Here is a 17,038-nt window from a genome sequence, read left to right on the forward strand (position 1 = left end):
TGCGGCAGCTGAAGCTGCACCTGCCGGCGGGCGAGAGGACGTGACGGAGGGCGGGGTCCTTGCAGCCCAAGGGGAGAGGGCTCACAATGGAAATGGGCTTCCCCAGGGTCGAGAGGGCGGGTAACAGGGCGGCATTGGGCAGGAAGGGAGGGACGGAGGTCAGGACGACACGGACCCCCAGGTCCTCCAGCGGCTCCAGGGGGACGAACACGCCCCCCACCGCCAGGCCCTTCTCCACCGCCTCCTGGGCGGCGGCCTCCGAGGCAAGGAAGAAGACCACCTTGCCGTACATTTTGGAGGCCGCCACGATGGCCGTGGGCCCCACCACCCTCGCCAACGCCCGCACGTAGGTCTCCACGTGGGGCGAGGCGGGCACCAGGAGGCAACGGATGCCGTGCTTCCGGGTCAAGGTGGGGAAGGGGCCCCGGCCGCTGTAGATGGTAGCGGAGGCGGCGGTTGGGGAAGATGACGTAGCGGCGGGCGGGGGGGCCGCCGCCACCTGGGCGTACGCTCTGGGGGCCGAGGGAGGGGCACCCGCAGAGCTGGTGGAGGGAACAGCGGGGAGGGACGCCGCGGCCGGTGGCGGGGCCGCAGCAGCGGTGGCAGGCCCCGCCATGGAGGGCTTAGCCTTTCTAGCGGGGCCCTTCCCCTTCTTTTTGCCCTGGCCCTTCCCGCCGGCTGGGGGGGCTCCCCCAGAGGCAGAAGGGGCGAGGGACGTGGCAGCAGCAGAGGGCACCCCGTCGGTCGCTGCTGCCGGCGCCTCGGCGGGAGCGGTGGCAGGTGGTCCGGCAGCCGCGGTTGAAGTTGAGACCGGGAGGCGTTTGGGGGGAGCAGGCGAGGGAGGGGGGACAGACGTCGTCCCGGGAATCCCACCCGCCGCGCCTCCCGCCATGCTGAATGGGGAGGGAGGGCAAACACCGGAGAAAGGGGGCGGGTGGGAGGAACAGGTCACCCACTCCTCCCTGCTAGGCTGTGGGCAGGGAGGAGGGTGCCAACAATAGAGGGGGGGGCAGATACGGGGACTATCGAGGACTTTGGGGGGGGGGTCAGGTACCGACACAGGAGCAAAATCCGGCTCCTCTAGCTGCACTAAGGGAGGCGGGGAAACAAGAGCAATGGGGGTGCAGTGCAGGAGGGGCAACAAACAGGGAGAGGCACAAGCGCACTGATGGGACTATGGGCGCACGAGGCAGGGGCTAATCAGGCGAGGGGCCGCGGAGGAGGAGCAACCAGGCTGGGAGTGGGGCAGAGGGACCAAGGGGCTGGCTTCAGGGCCGGGGCAGGACAAACAAAGCTGCAAAGGGAAACGGGCGGGGCAGGCAAACAAACTGAAGCTGGGCGGGCCAGGGGAGGGGAGGCCACAAGGGGCGAACGGGGCAGGCAACAAGGGGCAAGGCTAGGGGGCCTGTTGCAGAGGGGAAGGGGTCAGTCCAGGGGAAGGGGGGGGTGCGTGCACCCACAAGCACTTGCGCACAGTCAATGGCTAGCTGGCTGCCGCTGGAGGCCCAAACGGTGGCAATAGGGCGTGGCAGGCCAGGCGAGCAGCTGAGTCCCAGAGGCAGGAACTGAGGCAGATGGTAAAGGCCAGCAGGGGTGGTGGAGGGGGCAGCGGTGGTGGTGGGGGCTGGGGGGGGACACAGATGGACCAGGGGGCAGGCTCCACGCCACGCCCCCGCGTCCCCACAAACACAGTCTAAACCCCCACCACTAGAGCACAGTCATAAAGTTACTCAGTTTGTAAGGCCCCCTCCACAGTGGTCTTCAGATTCCTGTGCACTTCCCAGCAGCCGGTGGTCTTCCCAGTCCTCCTCCAGGCTCCAGCAGCTCCCCGGGACAAACACAGCTCCAGCAGCAGCAGCAGCTCCTCCTTCTCCAGCAGCCCTGGTGGCTAGGCAGGAAGGACCCCCCACAGGTGGTAGCTGTAGTGGTGGTGGTGGTGGGGTCCTGGCTTCTCCCTCCAGAGGTGGGGGAGTGGGGGCTGGCCAGCAAGGCCCCCCCCCACCCCGCACTCACTCAGCAGCAGCAGCAGTCCAGGAAGGAGTCCTCCAGCCAGCAGCAGCAGCCCAGGAAGGGAGAAGGGGCTCCAGCCAGCAAGGCAGCCAGAGAAGGGGGAGCACTCCAGCCAGCAGGGCAGCCCAAGCAGACAGAGCGCTCCCTGGAGCAGGGTGGATCCTGCTCCAGCCCTGAGGGCTTGGAAAAGCAGCCTGGCAGGGCTTGAGAACTGCTACTCTAAAAGCTTGGCTGATTGGGATAGTGGCTGCAGCTGGGCCACACCCCAATCAGGCCACAGCTGGCCCTATAAAGGCCAGGGAAGCCACAAGCACAGATCTTCTCTCTTTGCCTTCAGAGAGAGAAGGGCTTGTTTGCAGGGAGGTAGAGACTAGATACCTGAGTGAAGCAGTGCTGGAGAAAGGCTGGGGAGCTCCAGCCTGGAAAGCCCCAGACTGTGGCCTAGCATTGGGCTAACAGGTACTGGGGGTTGCAGAGGGCAGCGCAGGGGTAGGCCAAGGCAGCAGGTCCAAACCCTCCTTGCCACTGATGAGTAGGCTGATACTGCAGTCTGCCCCGGGACATGGGGCTAGACAATGACTGGCAGTAGCCATAGACTGAGGCAAGGTGGGGATAGAGGGTGGGGGTTCCCTGTGGAGGGGAGACCCAGAGAGAAAGGGGTTACTGCCAGGGGGCAGCACCCCATGTGAAAGGGCACTGGGGTCTAGCGAGGGACTCAGGCCAGAGGACAGGCAGATCACTGGCCTGCAGAGGGTGCTCCAGTGCTGGAATGAGCTAATTCCCCAGAGTCACCAGCAGGAGGCACTGCAGGGGTGAGTCTGGCCTGTCTACAGTATGATAATATTTATTCATCAGAAACGTTGTGACTTATTTAGTTCACATTTTTAAAGTGCTTAGGGAATGCTAATCACTATGATAGATAAGTGTTACATGCTTTTTTTTTTTATCCTCTCAGGTGTGAAATATACTGTGTTCGCAAACTGAAGGAAAAGGTGTGATGTCTACTATGGCATGACATATCTTTCAGAAATTTCAGTGTTTGTGTTACATCCCACATCTTGTACTGAAAGCAACAAATACATGGCTGTGCTATCATGTGTATATAAGTAAGACATGAAAATGAAACTCCTTAGAGTTTCTGCCTCTTCAATTGGGAATGACTTTTACTACCTAGCAAGTTGGCCTTGGTTAATATTTCTTTCAGTCACTGATCTTTATTTTAATCATGACTGGGGAAAATAGATAAATAGATTTATGTTTAATATTGTCCAATACCCTTAGCACCTCTTGAGTGGTGACTTGTCTCACCTCCTGCCTGCTCCACCACAGCCCCTTTTGAGGGCTGGGTGCCCCCAGGAGACTAGAGATGGAGCAGCCCCTGTACATCCTGAGGTAGGGGTTGCAGTTCTGTCTGGACTGCACAGAGGCTGCACAAGGTGCCTGACACCTGAATGCTGTTCTTTGTTACTTAAATTAGGTCCTATCATAGGTCTCACCCCCACTTGGAGCTGTTGGGTTCACAAGATGGGGACCTGCATGGATCCTTCTAAACTTAAATCCTAGTTTAGATCTGGTAAAAGCTGCCACCACCCAATAATGTATGTGTATTGGGACACAGTCCTTCCCCAAAATCCTTGGGGATCCCAAGAGCCCCAAATCCATGGAGTTCTTACAGCTAGGAGAAATAAACCATTCCCCCTGCTTCCTCCCCCCTCCCTTTTCCTAGGAGAGATACTGGGATCCAACTACAGAGGGATGTCTTCCTTTTCCCTCCTCCCCTTTCCCTGAGAATTTACCCAAGGAAAGATCAACCAAGTCCTTTAACAGAAAAGATTTATTAAAGAATAAAAAGAAAGTAACTGTCTCTGTATTACCAGGATGCAAAAATACAGGGTCTAAACTTATCCATCTCTGGAGAGAATTCCCCCTCCCTTCTTTCTCAGTAAAAGCAATAACAGTACAGAAGTAAAGAAATTCTATAGCAAACACACAATTGCAAATGTAGAAATCAAATTATAAGACTAATCCACCTTTTTAATTAATACTCACTATTGGATAGTAGGAACTACTCCAGGAGAACTTGGAGACATGACTGGCCTCTCTTAGATCCAAAGAGAGCACAAACACTTACACAAAGAACACAGACAAAGGCTTCCCTCCACAGAGATTTGAAATTATCCTGTCCCTTGATTGGTCCTCTGGTCAGGTTTTTCTCAGGTTACTGAGCTTGTTAACCCTTTCCAGGTAAAAGAGACCTTAACCCTGATCTGTTTATTTATGACAGGTCCTCTGGCCAGAACTGTGAAAATTGTGATCAGAAGGAAGTAGCTGAGATTCTCTGAGATCAAGGCAGGCAATGCACATACAAGGTCTAACTGAGATATGCCTGAACCTCACTGAAGCACACCCACTTACAGCAGGTCTGAATTTGGCCCACATTCTGAATACAGGGATTCTTCCTAAGAAGCAACCAGGGCTGGTGGAACAGGTATCAGTGGGTTGATGAGGAATGTCATCAGTTCCAGTTTTGATTGACATTGAGAAAATTGAGGTTTCAGCTTGTTAAAAAACCCCTAATAGTGATTTATGTGAGCCTCTACATTCTAAATTTTAAAATCATCAAATTAGCTTGGTGTGTAATCCTCTCTAATTATCCATTAGCTACTTCTTAATTAAAATGGAACACTTATCAAACAACATGTGATGGCCACACAGTACTAATTTAATTCATTATCAAACCAGTTCCAGAAATAATAAGGACCAGGTTTACTAAAATCTAACAATTTAGTTTTATCCAAGCTATAAAGCTGACTGAGCTAAAGAGGCCTTAAAATTTACTCACTAGGATTTACTAGACAACATACTATAAACAGTGCTACTTCTAATATTGTTAAGCAAAGAAACATGAAGAGAAACATTACAAACCTATGGAAGTACTGATTTAGCACAGTTAAATGAGAACACATGATGGAAACCTCTCAAAGAGACTCCTGTTATTTAGATGAACAGGCACTCTTAATTCTAGTATCTCCTGATTTTTGAGTTTGACTTTGCAACCTTAACATGCTTTTAAAGTAGGGTTTGTTTTGGTTTTTTAAATATAATTTCCTACATTTGGGGGAAAGCAAAATGAAAAAACAGATATTCCATCATATGACACCCACATAGGTTTAGACCCTTTAGAACCACAGCCAAACCTCTACCACATCCAGTACCAGGGTAGCTGGTAGCAATAGTAGACTGTTGTCCTTTATGTGAAATAGCATTATAGAGGAAGGCGATAACAGTGTACCAATGGGTTTCACAGCTATTTGCTAACCGCAGAGGAATGTTTAGACTCAGGAATCAGTTGGGTTCAATTTCAAGTTCTGGAAGGGAGTGTTCTCCAGTAGATATAGACCCTGCTGCTCTGTCCCCATGGCCTGTCCCCCTCATCACCACCACCACCCCAGTGCCTATCCTCATTCTCTTCCTCCAGCTTCTGTCCCCTTCGATGCATCTACTCATCTTCCATCCCCTATTCCTGTTCTGTCACCTCACCCCTCTGCTCTTCACCCCTCTACATTTGAGTCAGGCCACATGGAGTGCCTGGCATACCTGCTGTGCAGAGGGAGCAGTTAGAACACCAGGGAAACAGCCTCCCTACTCTCAGTTGCAGTGACTGGTACCACAGCTTGAGCATTCTGCCTCCTAGAGGGACAACGGCAGGGGCAATCCTGCTCAGTGCCTACAGCTTGAGAATGGAGCATGCTTGGAAGCTCTGTGGGGATGGTACATGACAAATCTAGTCAGTATGTAGGAGCTGTGTGGGGCTGGAGCATCCTCTGTACAGATGGAATCTTCAGAAAAATGTAGAGACCAAACTCGAATAAACCTCTACTGAGCATGTGCTAAATAAGAGTTTCAAAGGCGTATACCTTGGACAGATTTTCACATACCTAATAACAATTACATCTCTGACACTAGGGCAACCCCCCACCAAATTATAAATCCCTGCTCCAGGATATGGAGATGCTAAAGCATCTCAATGGAACAGCTGAAAATTTTTTAGCATGGTTAAAACAACATATTGTTCTCTAACATCATGCTTGGAAGTGGCTGAGCTATTTTAGTTGATACGGAAAAAAAAAATCAACCTGAGGCAGACTTCAGGCCTGGTAAATCTCAGCCCAAATGATTAAAGTTTTTGGCAAAGTTTTAAGCAATTGAACACAGAGTTATGATGGAAATTGTTAGGCAATCTGATCTATAGATGACACTACCAGCTCCACCTACACTAAAATGAATTGCCCATGATTTCAGTTCTCTTTAACTTACATGAGAATATGAACATATCCCCCTAGTCTCATTTGGTTTTTGTTCTGTGTCCATCTCCTTGTTGAAATAAATTGCCAAAATGGAGGTATATTAATTTCTTACAGGTATTGTTATTAAAGTATGGAGAGTGATACATGCTCACCGGTGCCTTTTGAAACACTGTTGTATTGTGACAATACTGAAAAACATGGTGTTTCTTCCATAGTTCACAAGATGCTGGTACATTTCATGGCCATAATCACTTCCACTGTCTGGGGCACTCCATATTATGGGGGTATATGTGGAGGAGGGTCCCTCTTTCTCTGTTTTCATCTCCTTCAACCTCTGCCTTAGGATCTGACCCAGGGGCGGCTCCAGGCCCCAGCACGCAACACGTGTGCTTGGGGCGGCAAGCCGTGGGGGGCGCTCTGCCCCTCCTCGGGAGGGCGGCAGGCAGCCAGCCTTCAGTGGCATGCCTGCGGAGGGTCCTCTGGTCCTGCAGCTTCGGTGGAGCCACGGGACCAGCGGATCCTCCGCAGGCATGCCTGCAGGAGGCCCACCAGAGCCGTGGGACCGACAACCAATGGAGCACTCCCCGCAGCATGCTGCCGTGCTTGGAGCAGCAAAATGTCTAGAGCCGCCCCTGATCTGACCTATGTAGGATCTGATTCCTCGTTGCCTCATTTATCACCTTGTCCTTCCCCCGACTCCACATTTCTCTCCATTCTGTCTCATACTCCTCGAATAGCTTATTTATACTGCACAGGCCAAATGCCTACTATCTTATCTTTCAACAAATTACTGAACAGCCTCTTATTCTGAGACGCATTCATGCTGCAATGGGCACTTCCCATTCTGTAATATTCCATTCTGTTTTGTAACGTTCTTGAAACACCATCATTATCATAGTCTCTGAAGCCTTCCAGAATTTCCCCATCTGTTTTTCACTATACCTGTGTGGGTCAGATATTCAGAAGACCTCAAGTGCCATATAAGCAGGGAAATCTCTAATAAGTGGTCACAGACAATCCTGGCAGTGCCAACAGTGTGTAGTAGAGCAGCAGGTGGCATTGCTGCCTCTATAAAATGCTACAGTTGCCTAAAGACATGGCAAATGTAGGCCTCCATCAAAAAAGCCTGTACCCAACTACAACCTATAAGGGCAGGCAATTCCCCTTACAGAAGTAACTCTGGAAAGGCAGAGAAACCATTCCATTCCATCCACATCTGTTGCCCTTCTCATTGCAATTTCTGCACTGAATGTAGCGCATGGTTTTCCTGGATGAGAGAATAGGACTGGAACCACACACATCTTTCCTGCTAATCCAATCACGGTGCAGGTGATTCAGCAATGCAACATGTGTACAGTTGGCCCTGATCCTTAACTGAGGCTGCTAGGTGCTAGTACAATATAAATTAATCATTAATAATAAGAGTATAGGTCCTTTGGGGCAGATAACAATTGCCTACTGCTAGATGGTATCATGTATGTTTGCAGTGCCAGATACATGAATAATAACACAGTAAAAATGAATATAGAATCACAACAAAAATCAAATTATGGGGTGGAGCTAATGTGAGATGATTCCAAACTCTTCAGCTGTCATCAGTTTACCCCTTGATTGCCTTTTTAATACTTGCATTGGTTTCATGAGGCCAAAGTATACCTTGCTCCAATGAATGCAGTTCTAACACCTGTTCAGCCCATGCTTCAAACTGCTTGAAAATTCTTTCTTAAATCCCATGGTGGTGCTTTTTTAATGGCATGCAGGAAAAATAGAGAGATTTCAACAATATGAGAATAAACATTTGGTCCCCCGTTACCATTGTCAGCAGTCACACAAGCAATTTTGGACATATTATCTAATCCTGAAGAAGGCTTTGCAGCCAGAAAAGCTGCTGTTCTTAGTCATTTCCTTCGATCTTTAATTTATTACATTTAACCATTGATGCCTATGGCCCAGATCCCCAAAAGTATATATGCTCCTAACTTCCATTGATTTTATCTTTCATTTACCTTTGAGGATCTTGGCCTATGTAACTAGAGGTTGCAAAAGGAATATTTTATAAATGGAATGTAGTAATTGCAACTCCTACTAAACTACCTATAGAACATCTATACAAAATACCCATCCCACTTGGGTGACACTCAGAAAAACAACTGGAGCTTGAATAACAGGAGGCAAACTATACAATGATCTAGAAATAGGTTAAATAGTTTTCACATGCAGCAGGAGGAAATCATTAACATTAATATAGTCATAAAGCAACATCTGCTGGCATAATCTAGCAAACCTTCACTTACTGCCAATTAACACTCAAATAATAAAAAATTTCCCACTTCCCTCCCCACAAGCAATAACAAGTTTTCTGCTAAGCATTATTAATTATAATGGGCCTGATTCTGCTACCCTTTCTCACCTTACTCCATGAGCAGCCTCATCAGTGGGACTTTTTGCAGTCAGATATATCTCAACATGAGTAAAGGTGGAAGAAGTGACCCCTATAATCTACTGTCCTTGTTGTTTCTTACCCCTCCAATAGAGAAACTGCACATACAACATCTACAAAACCAAAATCTCATTGTGATAAATAAAAACAATTCACTGAAGAAGTTTCATTATTTTTTCCTTTGATGACTCAGGCCCAATTCCTGACCAGGCAAGCAAAGGTTAAGGAAAAGTTTGCATGAGGAAACTATGTGAGGGGTTGGAAGAGAGAATCCTCACTTCCCCAGCCAGTGTGACCAGCCAGCAAGTGTGAAAAATCAGGACAGGGGGTGGGGGCTAATAGGCATCTATATAACATAAAACCCTAAATATCGGGAGTGTCCCTATAAAATCAGGATATCTAGTTACCCTCCCCTCAGCTAGCACTGTAACTTCTCTTTCACTTGTCCAGTAATGAAGCTGGGACGTGACCGCTACTAGAGTATATGGAGTGAGTAATAGAGCTGACCTGCTGTAGCTCCTAAGCTCTGTGGCCAAATGGATTCATGCTGTGCAGGACCCACTGGCCACCCTTGACATTCCCACATTGTTTCCTCTGCACAAACTATGGAGTCCCATCATGGTGATCTTCTCCACGGCATGCAAGCTATGCCAAGAGACCCTGTGCAGGGATTTCTGTTGCTTTGGCCCTAGGCTGACCAGATGTCCCGCTTTTACAGGGACAGTCCCGATTTTTGGGTCTTTTTCTTATATAGGCTCCTATTACCCCCTACCCCCGTCCTGATTTTTCACATGTTCTGTCTGGTCACCCTATTTGGCCCCCTAGTGCAGCAGACCCATAACTGTGAAGCTCCTTTTAGCCATGGAAGTGTGCTCAGGATTTGGACTTTAGCTTTAGTGTGCAATGGAAAGAGACAGTGCTGTGATTGAATGCACCCTGTATTCACACCCTACACACTATTGTAATAATCTTTGTACAAAATATGCCTTGTGAGGTATCATTTGAAAACTAATATCTTACTTGTCAATAATAGCATGATGAAATGTGTGTAGTGACATTATATGTAAAGTTATAAATGTAAGCGAAAATTAGGTCTGAAATGGGCTAACCAGACAAGTCTGGGTAAACTAGTTTTTCAAAGACAAAGGACAATTTGATGCCTCTAGCAGGTGTCATCAAAGCTGATGGGCAATCACCTTTCAAATGGCCATTCTTTTTGACAAAGAAGGGGAGCAGGAACAGATCTGCATCTTAGCAAAACATTGTGAGGCACTCCAGGTTGCAGGGCAAGAGTGACACAGCCCCTCACTGGTCCGGGGTGCAATCCGGAAGCTCTGCCAAGTCCCTCTGTGCAGGGGCCTCCATTGCTTTGGCCCCCTACCAGAACTCTGAAGCTGCTTTTAGCCACAGAAGTGTCCTCAGGATTTGGACTTTAGTATGCAATGGAAAGAGACAGTGCTATGTGGATTAGTGCTACATGGATTAAAAAAGTGGGCCTTAAATGTCCGGAATATCAAAGCAAAGTGTGTTTGTAGCCTCAACACAGACACTAGCAGATTGTCCACATTAGAAACCATCAGACATTACTTATCAACAAAATTAGTAACCTGTACCAATCAGAACAGGCTGTGACAGAAATAGATCTAATCACCTTTCACCTGAAAACAATGCTACTTTATCTCATACAGTTTTGTAGGAAGAAGCAAAGCAATAGGAATATATTGGGTCACAGTGGTCATGAAAATAATGTAAATGATCATTCTTATTACTATTGAACATTGATATTGTGATAGTGCCTAGAGGCCAGCCAGGTCAGGGACCCACTGTGGTAGACGTTGTATAAACATCTAGTAAATGATAGTTTTTCATGATCCATGTGGAACCTTGCCATTTCCTATCTTCTAAGTGGAAAATTATGTCTGCACAAACATGGATTTTTGTATGAACAGTTTATTATTGATGGACTATTTTTATTGCAGTAGTTCCTGGGAGCCTCTGCATGGACCAGGACCCTATTGTGCTAGATGGTGGATAACACAGAGAAAAAAGACAGTCCCTGTCCCAGAGAGCTTACACAGAATAATAAGTTAGCATCCAAAGTCACACAGAATGCATTGTTACCAACATTTTTCTTCTGAAAGGATGTACAACTACTTACATGTGTGCGTTGCTTTCCTATTTATAGACATGGCTAAACTGATTCGCAAATAGTGGTTGCCAAAACTTCAGCAGTTTTGGCAGGGCACCTTCATCTTTGTTGCCATGCCTGATAGATCAAAAATATCATTATCATCTGTACTGTACAGTCTCATTGTCAGAGTTCAGTATTGCTGACCCCAAGCACAATCATGAGTCAGCCTGCCCCAAAATCATGAAATTGTGATAAATAAAGAAAACATTGATTCTTTTTATTTGTCTTCTGGTTTCTGAGTCATATTTTCAAGCTTTTCTTCACAACTATGAAGGGTAGAAACTTACATTTTTTTATGATTTTCTTACAACCACATGATTCCAGGATCTGGGGCTTCAAATAAATCACCATGAGAGTTGTCGAGAGATAAAGTCAGAAGAGTTGACAGTACTGAAAGTTGTACTGGAAGGTATGTGAAGATGTAGAAAATGATTGTCTCTGTCTTGCATGTCAGATTTATAATTTTGGTATGAATTGATGAGCCTGTTTTTTGTAACTTTCCTTCTAAAATGGTACTTTACTTTATAAGGGAGCTAAAAGCCATTGATATATTAATGGAAAATTCCTTCCAGCAAGAAAGCAAAGTGTTGTCCTGTTTTGAAAAGGACTCTGTAAAAGTGTCACCATGGACTTCCACATTCCCTGTGTCTCAATGGGTCATGTATTAAATTTGCTCCATTTGCAAGTAAAAGAGAAAAAAAATTGCAATTTTTTTCTTTTGAAAAACATTTATTTTTATTTTCTCTATTTCATCAGGAATAAAAATATGACTGGTTAAATGACAAGCTTCAGGGAATACAAACAAGCATTTGGGGAGAGTTGTAACAGAGGAGAGAAATTGGTGAGCAATTGGAATTTGTTAACAGTTCTGTTGATGACGCAGAATGGAATCCAACTCACTCTTCCAAACGCCACACTCTCAGGAAAAGGGACTGACAGCTGTCTGTATGCCAGCTCTGTGTATGGGAGACGGGTGCAGACACGTTCTGGAACAGTGGTAAAGAGTGGCTGGGGAGACCTATCACGGCAAGGCCTAATTGGCAGATACAAAGTGGTTCACAGTGTCTTTTGACTAGCCCCCAAATTAGAGTCTATTCGGCAACGTGCTGAGCCCCTTCACCTCTCATTAAAGTGAACAGAAGTTGAAGGTGTTCTGCACTTCAAAGGATCAGCCCCCCTGAGTAATTTGCAGACACGAAGGAAAGCAACTCAAGCTGATGTTCAGGGGCATTCATCAAGGAAAAGGATCAGGCCCTTGTAGTGAGGCCTGGAGGACATTTTCCAAGAGGAAATTAATTGGTGAAATCTGGCACATTCCAAAACAAACAAACTGCACAAAAGAAAATGCTTCACAAGTATCTTTAAGGTAGATTCTCTTCCTCCTTCTCTTCCTGCCTTGAAAACTCTCACCACAAAAATTCCATATCATTCATCATCCTCCCAAAAGTCCACCTTCCCCTCCTCACAAAAACTTCAGTCTTTCATTCCCCTTCCCCCCAAATCCCACCACTACACCTTTCAGCTCTCAAACGTCGCTCACTTTCTCTCTTCCCCAAGAAAGATTTTTGTCTGTCTCGCCTCCCAGAGCACGCGCTCGCTCGCGCTCTCTCTCTCACACACACACTTTCACACACACACACACACACACACACTCACAGTAATATTTCCTTTTGTTGACTCTTTCATATATATTTGAAAATAAAGCAACAAGCATTTATTTATATATATATATATAGATAGATAGATAGATATATAATGCTTGTTGCTTTATTTTCAAATATATATATAAAAAATATATTGCTAACAGTATACATAATTCCCAGATAGCAGGTTTAACAGCACAGCTTCCGAACTCCTCGTTCACCATCAATGACGTTGAGAAAATTTCCTTGCTAAAACTCCTAAACGGCTCCCTTACAAAGCGGGGAGGGACAGCTCAGTGGTTTGAGCATAGGCTTGCTAAACCCAGGCTTGTGAGCTCAATCTCTTAGGGGGTCATCTGGGGCAAAATCAGTACTTGGTCCTGCTTGTGAAGGCAGGGACCTGGACTTGATGACCCTTCAGAGTCCCTTCCAGCTCTGTGAGATAGGTATACTTCCATATATTAGATTTTATATTCCCATTTAAAAACAGCAACATTTTCTGCTTCAGCTCTGCTTAGGAAGTCGGTCTACAACAAATATTAAAAATCATGCCTTTCTCACAAGGGCCTGTGATCTGCTGCAATATTATGAAATTGCTCAGCATTTGGCCAGATGTGCCATTTACGATGCACAGTTGAAGCCAAGAGAGTTCGTGTACTCGTTGATCACCAAGGCCATGATGCAGATCTCTTGGTAGGTACCGTGATTGAAAAGGAAACTGCTTCCAACTGGAAAATACAAGTAAACATTAATGGCGAGCAAAATTGTGCCCTTTCAACTCCAAACTTGAATCCAGTCTGTTTAAAGGAAAATACATAATACTGTAGCTAAGGCCACTTACAGTAATCTAAACCAAAGCTTGGTTCATATTCAACATATATAATATCAGTAAATAGCAAGGGACACAACTTTTTCTTAAAAACAATAGTAACACTAAGGAACTTTCCAGATATTAAAGGCAAATGTGCCACCTGTGGCTGAACTGAAACCCTGCCTAGCCATAAGGTTTGTTTAAAAAGTGCTTTGATGTAAATGCCCATAGTAGCATACATATATAAAATAACTGGTACAGATAGTTATATTTCACTATAAAGGCCTCTATTCATATGATTTTATGGAAAACATAAATACAACATTGCACAAGTATATCTGCGCAAACTACATTGTGCTAATCGTTTTCACCGGGAAGAAATGAAGCACCTGCAACATCTCATATTTTATGTCAGAACTTGTGGTAATGCCCCCATCAATCAGGTTGTCAAAGCCTTTTATTGCCTTTTCAGGGATATTTCGAACTTGAGACCTCTGTTACCTCAAGGAGAAACAGAATCCTTGATCCGTAATTTTGTCACTCTCTTTCTCAACTACTGCTCTTTTCTTGTCTTTGATCTTCCCGCTAACTATATCATTTTCAGCTGCTTCAGAATCCCACAGCAGGGCTACTCATTAGAGGTGTCAAGATTATATTATACCTCTTCTGAGAGACTTCCACTGGTTTCCAAATGATCTTTAAAATCTTTAAGGTGTTTCACCTACAAGTTTCCTTTTAGTTAGGCGACTCCAGTATCTTTGTATATCCTACATCAAGCTCCATACATTTTTGTCTCATTCAGAGAACATACTGGTCTGATCTTTGCATTTAACACTTGAATGTTTGAGGAGCCCTCTTTTGCTATTTATGTTCATTGTCTCTTCTGAGTCTCTGGCAACAAGCCTAACATTTATTAATTATTTCTGGGGGGAGGAGAGAGGCAAGGGCTGCCATATTACAAGGATTTTTAGTTTTATTGTTGTGACAATAGACAATGGCTGGAGTTTAAGGTTAACACTATATTGACAATTCCAGGGGCAGCTCCAGGCCCCAGCATGCTGAGAGCGTGCCTGGGGCGGCAAGCCACGGGGGGGCGCTCTGCCGTTCGCCGTGAGGGCAGCAGGCAGGCTGCCTTCGGCGGCATGCCTGCAGGAGGTCCGCTGAAGCCACAGGACCAGAGGACCCTCCGCAGGCATACCGCCGAAGGCAGCCTGCCTACCGTGCTTGGGGCGGCTAAATGCCTAGAGCCGCCCCTGGCTAACTCCATATGGCAGAAAGTCACCAGACCAACCTTGAAAAGTCACTACATGTAACTATTTAAGCACTCAAAAGGAGTAAAAAATGTCACTAAACAAAATTTCCAGAGAATTCAACAGAGAATTATATATACATATGTTTGCGCGTGCACAAAATCATTCACAAGCAGCTCAATAGTGTTAATAAAATATTTTCCCTGCTCTTCTTTTTTTATAAGAACGGATATAAAAAATTTTATAATGTTAAAAAAAGTATATAATATGTAGGTTGGGAAAAGAGTGTCTGTACATCTGGGTATCGTGCTTAGGAGAGGAAAAGAAGTTTGTGGAGGCTAATTAAATACCTTTATAAAGCCAGGCGCACTTTGGAGAGAGCAGCAATTTAGCCAGGGCTTGTTTTTAGCCAAATGTGTTCTTTCTCGCTAGTCTGTAGTAGTTAGCACACCCTATGATGCAGGGAAAGATGGCTAATGAAGCGGGCAAGGCCAGGGAGGCAGGTTAGCCAGAGAGGAGAGCTGCACGGATGGAAGGTGGGGTGGGATGAGACAGGGCCATGTGCCTCCATGGGGCAGGGGCACTGTGCCTCCATGGGGAAGTGGCACTGTGCCTCCAGGGAGGAAGCCCAAAGTGTTCATGGCTTTAGCAAAGTATTTAATTAGACTCAACTAACTTCTTTTTCTCACCTGCAGATTATAGTGATCTCAGCCTAAGAAGCCCTGGAATGTAATTCCTTTCCAAGATGTGCTCAGTTGAGACGTAATGACATTGACTTGGCGTGCAAAAGAAAGTAGTAAGAAGAGCATGGAATGGATTTTTTTAACACTATCGAGCTGCACACGTATGACTTTGTGACTACACATATTGGTGACTTCTTTCTCTGAATGTCACTGTAATTGGCAGTGAAAGTTGCTAGATTTGTCACTGGTCACTTTGACACTTATTTTCTCACTAGGGAAACCAAAAAGTTGCCAAATCTAATAGCTAAACTGGCAACACAATTTTTAAATGCAACTGTAATTTGGATTGGATTGAATAAGGACAGAAGCTGACTGAGAGAGACTGGTGGAGTCTACTGCCCCCTCAAAAGGTCATTATCCATGATGTGAGTTCTACAGATTCATTTGAAAGAGATGTGATGGCCTTGCCTGCACTGAAATTTGTAAAGAAACCTCCAACCATTTCTTTGAGCAGGATTACATGACCCGAGGACTAAAAAATTAGCAGTCAGTTTAAGCAGTGCCCCTACTACTGCAATGGTGGGAGATGTCCCTAAAAATCTCATCCGTCTAGACAATGCTTTAGATGATGGAGTGCTGTCTGTACTGACATAAAGTGAGATCTCAGGCTGAGACATGTTGTGGAATGTTCTTGTAAGAATTTTGTAGAACTTTGAATTATAAAATACCCATGGTGTTTGTATGAAGAACATTATGTACACAACAGATATTGTATAAAGATGTCCATAACCCACTCTAAGTTTAGTTTCAGCAAAAGCTACAAAAAGAGATTCCAATGTCTTCTGAATCTCACTGCAAACAGGCTCCCAGAGTGGTTGTAATGGGACAAAAATTACATGAATTCCAACAGATTCTATTTGTTTAGTCAATGTAGTGAATTTTTGAAATGCCTCATCATTTTTTTCCCCTATGCAAACTGCAGGCCTGTCAGTTCTCACACTCTTCACTAATACAAGCCCAGTAATTCTATATCTGTCCTTCACAATCATCACTAGAGTTTTCTGTTCATAACTAGAAAGATTAAAAGGAAAACCACCCAAGAATATAGGAAGGAACTGTCAGCTGTTTAATATGATTGGTTAGTTGTTACATAATTAACAGAAAAGAACAGTGCTTTAATCTCTATAATGACAGGTTTCAGAGTAGCAGCTGTGTTAGTCTGTATCCGCAAAAAGAACAGGCGTACTTGTGGCACCCTAGAGACTAACAAATTTATTTGAGCATAAGTTTTCGTGGGCTACAGCCCACTTCATTGGATGCATAGACTGGAACATACAGCTGACTTGAAGGTATATATTGTCCCCAAATGTGAAATAGTTGTGGGTGAGGACAAAGTCAGGGGCACTGCTATGGGTATGCGCATGGTCCCACAGTATGCCAACATTTTTATGGCTGACTTAGAACAACACTTCCTTAGCTCTCTAATGCCCCTACTCTACTTGCACTACATTGATGACATCTTCATCATCTGGACCCATGGAAAAGAAGCCCTCGAAGAATTCCACCATGATTTTAACAATTTCCATCCCCCCATCAACCTCAGCCTAGACCAATCCATACAAGCGGTCCATTTCCTAGATACTATTGCGCTAATAAGCGATGGTCACATAAACACCACCCTATATCGGAAACCTACTGACTGC

At 45.6% G+C, this 17,038-nt stretch overlaps 1 long non-coding RNA gene across 1 annotated transcript; it reads left to right on the top strand.

The window, feature by feature from the left end:
- The first annotated feature begins 2,413 nt into the window (after positions 1-2,413).
- Positions 2,414-16,160, top strand: LOC120397116. The gene is made up of 5 exons (XR_005593678.1): positions 2,414-2,469; positions 4,295-4,498; positions 11,273-11,357; positions 11,705-11,789; positions 15,348-16,160. It is a non-coding gene; the product is annotated as an uncharacterized LOC120397116 (long non-coding RNA).
- Positions 16,161-17,038: the final 878 nt, after the last annotated feature.

This window comes from Mauremys reevesii, linkage group 1, assembly GCF_016161935.1.
Source record: "Mauremys reevesii isolate NIE-2019 linkage group 1, ASM1616193v1, whole genome shotgun sequence".
NCBI lineage: Eukaryota > Metazoa > Chordata > Testudines > Geoemydidae > Mauremys > Mauremys reevesii.